The sequence below is a fragment of the Ammospiza nelsoni genome, chromosome 3 (assembly GCF_027579445.1).
Source record: "Ammospiza nelsoni isolate bAmmNel1 chromosome 3, bAmmNel1.pri, whole genome shotgun sequence".
Taxonomy (NCBI): domain Eukaryota; kingdom Metazoa; phylum Chordata; class Aves; order Passeriformes; family Passerellidae; genus Ammospiza; species Ammospiza nelsoni.
In genome coordinates, this window is record NC_080635.1 from 73,673 (window position 1) to 86,419 (window position 12,747).

General features: G+C 40.9%; 1 long non-coding RNA gene across 1 annotated transcript; it reads right to left on the reverse strand.

Moving 5' to 3' along the window:
• Positions 1-10,841: 10,841 nt before the first annotated feature.
• Positions 10,842-12,090, reverse strand: LOC132071876 (uncharacterized). Its single transcript, XR_009418226.1, has 3 exons — positions 12,051-12,090; positions 11,283-11,358; positions 10,842-11,165 (listed from the first exon to the last, which is right to left on the reverse strand). It is a non-coding gene; the product is annotated as an uncharacterized LOC132071876 (long non-coding RNA).
• Between the last annotated feature and the right edge of the window lie 657 nt (positions 12,091-12,747).

A 12,747-nucleotide genomic window follows, 5' to 3' on the forward strand; every position in this document is an offset into this window, starting at 1 on the left:
TATATCCATTTCCTATAATATTTTTAATAAGATATATACAGTATTACTTGTATTATATAATGTATCAATTTATGTTATTTTACATTTACAATTTATTATTAATTTTTTTATATATCTGCATATAGTTGCAATACATTTATATATTTGTATTTTTGTTTGGGTCGTATTTACATTTATATTCTCAATTCATATATCTATAAACAGACACAATACTCTACTATAATTAGAATAACTTATTGAAACATATAATGACTTAAGTTACATGTTAAATTTTAAAAATTGATCGAATATATAAAAATAAAATTGGCTCATTCCCATTGCTACACATCTATTTCTTTTGTTTCAATAGAGTTAGAGTCATAATTGTATATTTAAAATCCAATTCCTAAATGAAATGACAGAACAAACAGCACCAAATTCCCACCAATATCTTCCAAAAACATCAAGGAATCTCCAACAGCCAAACAAGTGTCAGCGAAAAAACAAAGAACACTCTTTACAATAACAATTCTCATCACGACAGAAAAATGGAACCAAAATAAAAGAAAATCCTATAGAAACACACACAGCAAATTACAAAAAGTACTTAAAAAAAGTCAAACCAATCTACTAAACTCAAGACAGTGCCACTCATCCTCAACGTTACTAAAAAAAAAACAAAAAAAACCCCAAAATTCTCCAAAATTCTACCTCTACACTAACTCAAAGAATAAACAATCCTCTGTAAAAATAACGTTAAAACCTGAACTAATTAACAAAATGGAAAAACATCTCAACCACTAAAAACTAAGAAATTAACTACCCAAATAAAGAAATACTTTAAAAACCCACCATATAAATATCCATGTTCCCAAAAAAAACCTGATAAACAATACTCAAATACATTAAAAGACAACAACAACAACAAAAGAAAATAAAGAAACCAACAACAAGAATAATACCAAAAAACAGATAAACTTAAATCTGCAACAAAAAAATCACTCCCAACTGAATAAACCCATAGTGCCTCAAGCGATCAAAATAAAAATACCACCTAGAGACAAACACAAAGACTAAAGACATACGTAACCATAAACCATGTCCCCCAAATTACCCGTAACCATAAAACATACACTACAATCGAACAAACCAAACACATAAAAGCCCTGGAAGACGATAAACACACATGCAATTACCGAGATTAAAAACCCGCGGCTACGAACGACACGACGCTCCCCCAAGCCCCCCAAAACAAACACTACACACTCACGCTAATAAAAGCCGCCGCAACAGAATTAAAATGCGAACCGCTGCTTCGCGCTACGACCCGTAAAAACCATTGCGCGCCCTTCTAAACATAATACCCAGGAGAAAAAAAAAAAATCCGACTACAAAACCCAATCCAAAACAAACCTTTACCAGCCCTACCGGCACCGAGAACCGTGCCGCTCGGGAAGAACACCGCATCCCTTAGCGTACGCCCGCTGCAAACCGAACCCAGCCACGCAATCAACGCCTCCAAAGCGCCTCCGAGCCGCGGCACCGCCGAGCTTTGAGCGGCCGAACCCCGCGCTCGCTGCCGGCCCCGGACGGAGCGCGGCTCCCGGCAGGGAAGCGGCTCCTGCGGCGGCTGCTCCGGCACGCGGGGCCGGCGCCGTCCCGGGGAGCCCCGCCCGCTGCCCCTGCCCGGCGGGGCCGGCACCGGGCCCGGGGCTCCCGGCGGCGCCCCGGCCCCGCGCCCGGAGCGGACGGAGCGGCCGGCACCGCCCGGGCCGGCGCAGCAGCGCCCGCGCCGCCTCCGCCGCCCTCGGCCGGCCCGGCCCGGCTCCCCTCGGCTCGCACCGGCGCGGCTCCGCCACCGCCGCCCTCGGCCGGCCCGGCCGCGCCGAATCCCCCGTGCGCCCCGGCAGCCGCCCGGGCCGTGCCGGCAGCGCTCCCGAGCGGGAACGTTCCGGGCCGGGCCGCGGGCACGACGAGCGCCCTCCGATGCAGCGGCACAGCCCCATTGCAGCCCTGCAAACGCTGCCGGAGCTGCGGCTCCCCGCAACGCAACCCCGAAACCGACGCCGCAGGCGGGGCGCACCTCACTCCAACAAGGGCAAAGAAATGTGTTCTCCCCTCCAATTTCACCCCCTACGACAGCAGAAAAGAAGGGGCGCTCCTCAAATGAAAGCCTTCGACTGATGGCAAAGGGCGATTTCGACCTCCATTCAAACCCTTCAAAAGGAGGGACACAAGGGCTGGCCCCTCCATTTAAACCCGAGGGTGATGAAAATGTGGTGGCTGCCTTCAAATCAAACCCAGAATACCACAAGAATACTTTCCCCATTCCCCTTAGAATAGAACGCAGGGATTCCCTGTCACCCCAGGGATACCCCTAACAGCCTGGAAAAGGCAGCTTTTCCCGCAATCAACACCCTTAAAACCACAAGTCAAGAGGGATCACCTCAGTTCAAACGCAGACAAAAAGAGAAGAGGAGCTGCTTCCTTCTCCTTAATCCCTTTTGTCTTCATAAGCTCCATTTTTGTTCCTGGGGATCCGGGGAGGGACCGGCAAGATGAAATTGCAAAGGGGAAGGAGAAAATTCCCCGCTCCAAACCCACACGGGCTCACCTGTTCGGCTGCTGCTCCCCGGCACAAAGATTCGTCCCTCGGCGCCTCCTTTAAGCGCTGCTCCGCGGATCCAGGCGCGGATCCAGGTGTCCCCCCGACCCTGTGAGAAGCTCCCGCAGCCCTTCCACGAGACAGCGCCGGCAGCGCCCCATAAACCCCTCCACTGAGCAGCTCCGTGCAAAAGGGAGCCGAGGCAAAGCCTCCCCCTAAAGCAGCCTGGCCCCGGCAGGAGCCGGCCCCTCCTCATCCTCGCACTCACACCTGGGCTGCTCCGAGCCCCCATCATCCTCGCACTCACACCTGGGCTGCTCCGAGCCCCCATCATATATTTTTCATATTTATATTCGCATTTATATTTAGAATTTATATTACTGTATAATAAGCATTGTATTATATATTGCATCTCTTCATGTTACTTACATAGATTTCTATTTCTATTCATAGTTTGGCATTATATCTTTTTATCTCTATATATTTATTATATATTTCTGTATGTCGATTTACATTTCTATAGTACTTATATTATTTAAAATAAAACGAAATAAAAAGCAAAGACACCCCTTTATTTAAAACACATTTAAAATTTTAAAAATAATTTTGTCATAATTCTATTCACATCTAGATTTGTAATTTTCATTTGTTATATTTGTAGATATATATATATGAGAGAATACCTTTTTATAGAATAATAGATATATTCTTTTGACACAATATATTTCTTTTACTTATATTTATATATATTAAATATTTATTGATATCGACATATATACGATATATTTGGATTTCTATTTCTATATTTTTTATTAAATCTCCAGCCTATACCCCAATAAAAGCCAAACAATCCCCAATGTATTTAAAGTATATTTAAACATAAATCCTGTCACAGCTGCATTGCACAGCAGTGCCCCAAGCTAATCTGACACTTGTTCATCTCCTGGACCTGAATCTGAACCCGCTCACCTTGATCGCACCTGGCAGAACCATTTTCGTACCTTTTTCTGGCATTTCTTGTTTTTGTTTTTGTTTTTTTTTTCTTGAGTTTTTGTGGCCTTTATTGCCTCTCTTTCTTGCCTTGTTTCTTGGGGCTTTTACTCCCTTTTTCCTTGATTTTTTTCTGGCATTTGTTGGGGTTTTTTCTTCATTTCTTCTTGCCCATCTTGGTGTTTTTTCTGGTTTTATCTTGCCCCCTTGGGTTTTTTTTCTGTTTTTCTGGATTTTTCTTTGCCATTTTCTTTTGTTTCTTTTTTTTTTTTTTTTCTTGGATTTTTTCTTCCCCATCTTGGTTTTTTGTTCTGATTTTATTTCTTGCCCATCTTGGGGTTTTTCCCTGGTCTGTTTTCAGGGATTTTTCTTGCCCATTTTGGGTTCTTTTCTGTTGTTTTTTTTTCTGGGTTTTTCTTAGGGTTTTTTTCCGTTTTTTTTTCTGGGATTTTTCTCGCCCATCTTGGGGTTCTATTCTGGGCTTTTTCTTGCCCATCTTGGGGTTTTCTTCTGCGTTTTTTTCTTGCCCATCTTGTTGTTGTTGTTGTTTGGGGTTTTTTGTTTGTTTTTGGTTTTGGTTTTTTTTTTCCTATTTTTTTTTTCCTGTGGTATTTCTGGGATTTTTCTTGCCCATCTTGGGTTTTTTTTTTGGGGGGGGGGGGCGGTTTTCTCGCCCATCTCGAGTTTTTTTTCTGTGGGTTTGTTTTTTGTTGTTTTTTTTTTTTTTTTTTTTTATGTCTTCCTTCCTTCCTTCCTCCCTGCCTGTCCTTCCTTCTTTCTTCCTTTCAGTTCCTTTCCTTATTATCTTTTTTTCTTTTTCTTCCTTTCTTTCCCTGTATTTCTAATCTTGGTTTTCCTTTCTAGCTTTAGAATAAAAAAGCAGCAGTAGTAACTTTCAGGCTACCTGGGAGTAAAAAAACTCCAAAACGAAAATGATTGAAAGAAAACTATTTATTCCCTGGGAGCCTGAAATTTTCTACTGCTGCACGTGACACAGAGCTTTTTATTCCTTCTTATAGATAGTTGATATTTGATACTCACTTTATACAGCGCCCCCTGCCGTCTGCACCGGCGCACTGCGGGCAGAGCGCTGCGGCGTCGTTCGGTTCTGTTTAAATAAACTCGGCTAAATTAGGCTTGGTTCGGCTTAGGTCTAAAATCGTTTCGGTTCGGCTTTTCGTCTAAATTCGGCTTTTCCGGCTCTTCGGCTGAACTCGGCCCGGTTGGGCTAAAGTCGGTCATATTCGGCTCTTTGTCTAAATGCGGCCAATGTCGGCTACACTCGGCTATCATCGGCTCTTCGTCTCAAGTCGGCTGCGTTCGGCTACACTCGGCTCTTCGTCTCAAGTCGGCTGCGTTCGGCTACACTCGGCTCTTCGTCTCAAGTCGGCTGCGTTAGGCTACACTCGGCTCTTCGTCTCAAGTCGGCTGTGTTCGCCTACACTCGGCTCTTCGGCTCTTCGGAACTATTCGCCCCGGCTCGGCTCCCTCAGGGCGGGAAGGCGGACGTGACAGGACCCCGGCACAGCGAGGCGTTAAACCCACATGCCTGTCACAAACCCGCCGAAATACGCCCGCCCGCGGCGCCGCTGAGACCACAGCATGTGTCGGGTACACTTGAAACGCCACAGAAAATACCACCGGGGCCGCGCCGGGGTCGGTATTCCATGCAGGCAGTCCACTGACACCCACCCCGGTCCTCCACTTCCCCGCCCTTTTCGCCGCCCTCTTGAGAAGGTCAATTAAAAGTCCGCGACATCCGCCACGCGCCACTCCCAAGGTGGCGGCCTCTCGGCGCAGGGCTGCAGTACCGCGCTCCGCCCACAAGGCGGCAGCACTGCCGCCCGCCCCAGCCGGGGCCGCAGCGCGCCTCGGGGCTGCGGGCAGCGAAGGCGGCAAAAAACAACAGGGGCGACCCCCGCCGAAAACTGCTCTGAAATAAATGCCCCAAAACAACCGGGAAGAGGAAAAAAAAACTTCTGCCTCTAGTCTAATAGGATAAAACAAAACAAAACCCCAACAATTTCTTAAAAAAAAAAAAATTAAATCTTTTTAAAAAATTTTTTTTCATATTAATATTCACATTTCTATTTAATAAGGTATATTGATGTACACTGTCCATTTATACATTTGTTTTTATGAATACATTTCTATTCCATATTGCATATATCCCTAAAACTTAAATTTATTGTTATATTTTTATACATATTTTTACATAGTAAGTATATATTTCTGTTAGGATTTTTACTTCTGTAACACTCACAGTACTCAAAATAAAACCCCTGCCTCTACCCCATACATGGCAAAAAAAAACCCCTTTCATTTCAACTGTATTTAAATTAAAAAAAAAATAAATTCAAATTTATATTTAAAATGTTTACTGATGTATGATCGATTTTGCATTCATATTTAGCGATTTATTTATAAATTTATATTCTATGTTACATGTGTTCCTATTACTTATATTTTTATATACTTTTACTCATATCTTTATATATTTATTATATCTTTCTGTGTTAGGATTTTTACATCTGTAACACTTACATTATTTAAAATAAAAACCCTGCCTCTACCCACATTAAAGCCAAAAAGAACCTCAGTCTTCTCAACTGTATTTAAATATTTTTTAAAATTCAATTTTCCAGGTTGATATTCACTTTTACATTTAAAATGTATACTAATGTATACTCTTATTTGTATTCTCCATTACATCTCTTCCTATTATTTATATTTACTTATATTTTGTGTTTATATATATATATATATTTCTATCTCGATTTAATATCTCAATATTAAGAAATATGTAACAATAATATCTACATTCATATTATTTAAAATGAAAACCCTGCCTCTAACCCAATAATAAAAAAGACCCCAACCCTTTCTTTTAAAAAATATTTAAATAGGTTTTATCCTTATGTCTGATTTTTATATTCGTATTTCTATTTATAATAATGTATATTAATGTCTATTGCTTACTTATACATTTATCTTTACCAATGTCAAGTTATAAATAAATTTACATTCTATACTACATCTGATGCGAGTAGTTATTTATATATTTTTATACATTGATTAAATATTTCTGCGTCAAGATTTTTACTTCTCTAACACTTATAATATTCAAAATCAAACCCCTGCCTCCACTTCAATAAAAGCCAAAACATTCCCTTTCTTTTAAACTATATTTACATATTTTTATATTTATATTCCCGTATAATGTTATTTATATTCTGTACTACAACTCTTCATATTACTTACATATATTTATATATACATTTATATTCATGCTTTAGCAATTTCTCTTTATATATTTATTATATATTTCTATCTTCAGATCCACATTTCTATATTACTTATATTATTTAAAATAAAACTCCTGCCTCTAACCAAATAAAAACCAACGACACCCCTTTATTTGAACCAGATTTAAAATTTAGGAAGTAAATTTATTTTTCAAAATTAGAATGATATTTATATGGATATTTTTATTTATTTTATTCATAGATATTATATATATTAGAGAGAATACCTTCTAATAGAATCATAGATATATATTTTCTGTATTATATATATTTTTTTACTTCTATTTATTTAAATTAAATATGTATAGATATTTGTATTTCTATATATATTTGTATATCTGAATTTATATTTTATTTCTATCATTTATTTAAAAACCCCAGCCTATAACCTAATAAAACCCCCAATTTACTTTTACTCTATTTAAATATTTTTATTTTTACAATCTATATTTATGTATCTTTGTATATATATATATACATAAAAAATAGACTATCATTTACCGATATGATAATATGTTCCAATTATATACCATGTATTATAGTTTTATGTATGTATCTGTTATCTATATTTATGTTTACCACTCTAATTTTAGATTTATTTTTAAATTCATATTTATTGCTATTTTCATCTCTATATTAAACCATACAAGTTCACTAACCCGACACACCGGAGCCACAGCGATACCGTACCTTTGTCAGCGCCGGCACGCAGCACACGCCCGTCCCGTCGCAGCACATCAGAACAAAACCTATTTCTATCACTAACGGAACAAACATCCCACAACGTCACTGAACCCCAATAAAAACTCAAATAAACCTAACTGTAAATCAACTTTAAATCCCACTATAAAGTAGCCCAAAACCTCTGCACATGCTCATCATAAACTTCCTCCTAAACCAGTATCTCAAAAACCCCAAAAAAACTCAAATACACCTTGAAAATGACACAACTGCTAATAAAAACAAACACCCATTAAAAATTAAATCAAACCAACTCACGAGACTCAAAACTGTACAACTGACCCTGAACATTACTAAAAAAAGTCCCCAAAGCTCTACCTTTATGCTCATGCACAAATAACAACCTATCATCTATACAAGCTATTTGAAAAAATTAAAAAAAATAATTAAAACCATGAAAATAAAAAATCTAAACTATTAAAATACTAAAAAATATCACTGCCTAAATTAAAAAACGTATTGTCTATAAAAACCCACCATATAAATGCCCCTGTCCCAAAAAATAAAAACAAAAAAAACTATCGAACCAGAAAGAAATCACAACTTAGGAACACCAAAACCAGAGCGTTCAAGAAGTCACACCACATCCCTTATCATACACCAACTACAAACAACAGAAAACAATACAAGGAATTCTTAAAAACCACCTTAAGACCACTACATTGAAAAACATTTCAAAAATTAAAAACTGCATCTAACAAAAGCCATCTAATAAATTCACACCCAAAACTCCAGCAGCCCAGCTGGCCCTACCAAAGCTCTATGTTTATGCATACAACAAACAAAACCAAAATCCCAGTAATACCCATCAGAAATCTATGAAAGAATCCTATTGAAATTAATCCTGCCTCAAATACAAACCAACCAATCCAGAAAGTCAGCTTCACTCAAAAAACAATTTACACAGAGTTAATAATACCAAGAAATAAAACAACACACCATATACCACCAATGAATATAATAGTGAAGGAAAAAAAAAAAACCACTACATTTTTTTCTTTTTGTTTTTTAAGCTAACTTCTTTTATTAGCTAGAAGAAAAGATTTTGCCAGGACTGCAACAACAACAACAACTTCTTTTTTTCCTTCTCCTTCTAAAATGTCCCTTCTCACTCCCAAATTCCTTTCAACTCCTGAGTTTACATCCAAGCAAAAAGCAAAATTCGTGCACTCGTGCGTCCGATGCTCCTGTCAGGTTCTCTGTTTCCCTCCACATCTTCTTACACTTTCAGTCCTCACGCTGTCCCGCCGTGATGAGTCTGACAGAAGAATTGGCACAAGTTAACAGAGCATTTCCCTCCCTCCCTGCCTCTGCTTTCCTCAGCGCATTTCAATCCATCCCAGGCCTGCAACGATGCCCGCTCACCCCAAAGCTCACAGCAAGCACGCAGCAGCTCAGGCTCGCTCGGCTCCGGGGCTCTGTGCCTTGGATAGCCGAGGAAACTTCTGATGAGCCTCCGTTCCAATAAACTGGAATGCAAACTCACCTCCATCTCAGAGCCTCAGTGACCTCGCCCAGCCCCTTCATGACTTGCAGGCACAAGGATGCAAAGCAGCTTTTTGTCTTTTCTCCGGAGTGCCAACGGGTCAAATATGTCGGCTTTGACATCACTGATTACCCTCTCTTTGAAGTCTCCCAAGGACACTTTTAAAGAAAAGACAGAAGACTGCTGGTACATCCATGTGGGATCAGGAGGAAAGCAGCAAGGATCCGAGGCCAGCGGCGCGGCCGGGCAGTGCCACATCCCTGCCACCCTGTGACAAGGCACACGGCTGCAGAGCCCCAGAGCCCGCAGGCCCTGCAGCTGCCACACGGATGGACCTGGTTCCCTCCCCGGGTGCCCAGGGGGAAACCTGAGGGCAGGCGTCCTCCCCGAGGGTGCACCCGGAGCCCCGGGCAGGGACGGAGTCGCCGGCTGCTCTCTGGGGACGAGACCCTCCCTGCAGGCGACACTGCCTCGTCCTCTCCCTCCCCGTGGGACAGGGACCTCCAGGCTCTGCCACCAGCCTCCTTCCGTCAGCGTCCCGGTGCTGTGTCACAGCCACAGGGGTCAATTCGTGGTGAGTACCGATGGCACGCAAATGGCAGCCCGAGGAAATCGTCTTCTGGGCTCTAAGTGGTTGGGACAGGGTCTGATTTTCTCTTTTGTATCTGTATGATGATTAGTACAACAGGGCTCTGATGGATGACGTGGCAACACAGATTTATATTAAAAACCCCTCGACAGGATTACATCGACTTCTAGGAAAAGACAAAAGCTTAGGACCCTTCCGAAATCTACTTTTAATCCAAAGCACGGGGCTTGTCAGCACGCTGCACCTTCCAGCTTTTCAAAGCAGCTTACCTCTGAAGACCAGCAAACACTGATTTCTACAGAAACAACGGGCAACCCCCAGGCTAATCTCAGCACTACTGTTTAATAGGGGACCTGCCAGCGTGCCAGTCCAGCTTCAAGTGTGCTTTACTTCAGTCTAACATCCCCACAAAATTCTTCTCACATCTTCCAACCCTGAAATCTTATTTTCCCCTAAAGCTTCTCTTCATTAGCAATTTCCAAGTAACATGGGATTTTTACAACATTCAAAAATGTCATGCTGGACTGTGCTACAGAGTAATCTGCAAATATAAGCTTAGCAAAGTTTGAATTGACTTGTCCAGAGAAAAAACCTACAAGTGAACACCTACACCTGCCTACAAAGAGCTAACAAGCCCCTGGCAGCTGCCAGCATCAAAGCACAGCGGATGTTTCTAATACAGGGTAAGGATAACAATATCACCTCCTGTTCTCTCCAGCTTCTTTTCCCTGCAGTCGTATTTTGCTTCTTAGGATTTTTTTAGTCTCTGCATCTTCTTGGACAGCACCGAGCCCGACGGCAAGGAGACGAGAGTCTTTCCCTGCCGTGCGGAGAGAACCAGGAAAACAGTTAAAGTAAGAACAGGGCAGTTTGAAATTCATACTTGCAACGAGAAGCAGCGCCTAACCAACAGAACAAAAGGAAACAAACCACGATACCTGCCTGGGGACAGAAGACATATAAACTCTCCAGGATTTACAATTCCAGCGACCAACCCCTTCAGGACAGCAGCCAAGTGTCCCATGGGGTGGTGCTGCACCAAAGAACCATCTGAGAGGTTCCAAAGAGTGAAATGCACAATATTTTGCAAAGACAAAAAATCTTGCAAAATAACAAAAATACAATAGATGTAAACTACAGGGCAAGAGTACAAGTGTTACCTTTGGGAGCTGGAACCATCCAGGTGAGCACCTGATAACTGCATCCTCACCAGAGTTTGAGCCCTTCAGGACACAGAAGGGTTTTCCCCAGGAATTTCACAGACTGAGTTTTGACAGAAGCGCGCTCGCCGGATCCTCAGAAACGTCGCCCATTCTCCAGGTGTCTGGAGAGAACTGCAAATGGCTCTCACGCAGTTTGAGCTAGTTCTGTAAGGTCTCAGGGGGAATTTCACCAGATGCAACCAAATTGGGCAACTCCCAGTGGGACAGAAGGAACCCAAAGCTTGGGTTCGCAGAGCTGCAGCAAATACTGAGGAAACAAACAAAACAGCATCAAAAATAATAAACCATCCTTCTTTTTTCTCTTGCTTTTGTTTTTTTCTTATTCAGATCAGCACAGCAATTAAAGAGAAGGTGAAAAACTCACCATTACTGAACATTTCATCACCTGTAAGCTGAGCATCCTTAGCAGAGAGGACTCCAAAGTTAAAATTCACCCATCCCTGGGAAAGAAAACCAAATATCGTATGATAAACAGTCAAACAGCAGACATAAAAATTTGTTTCCTCTAAGGACTTTCAGGTACGTATGTATCTTTGCATTACACATGAGAACATACACTTTATACCATCACCTAATACATAATAATTTACCTTTAAATTTTGATAGTATAGCATGAATTTTTTACTTAAATTGGTGATCTATTATTATTCAGTTGGTGCCTAAAAGTATTTCTGCTGTCACGTTCAAAAAAACATGAATTTTTTTTTTACTGTAAGGAGCAATTGATTTCAAAGTCATCACAAGCCCACCAAAACACAAAGCTCTGTTCACTGGACGGCTCTGTGAGCTAGAAGTAGTTAGGCTTCTACTTCCCTCTTGTTCTTCCAGAACCAATAAATCCTGTCAACAAAACCAGGATCTTTAGCCCACTGCTGTGAAAGATTCTACAAGGATGATGGCTTGATTTGTGTTTAGAAGTTTTGATTTGAAATGGCCAGACCAATGGATAAAGACAGTGTAAGTAGTATTACATTACTATTATTATTATGTCTATTATTATTTTTACTAGTACTACTACTATTATTATCACCTGCTACTGGAAGAAACAAACCAGTAGTACCTATACTTAATTACTTTTATTTCCAGAAAATAATAAAGAAAAAGAACCAAACCAAAACAAGTCACTTCCTACCTTTTATATCAAGGGATGAAAAATTTCTCTTGGGCTCTTCTCCGATTTATCAAGACTCACAGCACTGAAAGGCAAACAAAACAGTGCTTTATAGAAGGCCAAGTGCACGTTGCAAGGCTGAGCCACCAACTGATTGCAGTGACAGCAGTTACAACACGAATCGTTCCCAGAGCCTCTGTTCCATGGAATGTTCTGTGGAACTGCCATTTCTTTCCCAAAATACTAACTTCCAACACTTCCTAAACGTATTTGGTATTTTAAAACAACAGAAGTTAGTGAGACTCTGTGTGGAGGTCAGGTTTAAATTTATTTCCTTCTAAAGCACAGAGCTCTGTTCCATCACCCTTCCCTTCGGCTCTACGCTGCATCATGGTGAGCATTTGAGGAGGGCTCAAGAACCAATTCTATTTCTCTCTTTTTCTAGCTCTCTCTATTCTTAAATCATTCCAGACAAGTCCAATGAAAAATGACAAGTTCAGCATCAAAGTCACACTTTTTCCCTTTGTCTGCTCAAGAACAGGCTCTAAATCCACTTCTTCCACTGCCTTCAACGATTAAGACTTGCAAAACCATTTTTACATGTTTTACAGCTTTATCATAAAACCCACAGAACGCAAGCTCTCAATTACAGGAAAAGGTAATTCACAGGCAAATATCTAAAGGGATCACTTACTTGGAAATACATACCTTGATAGAG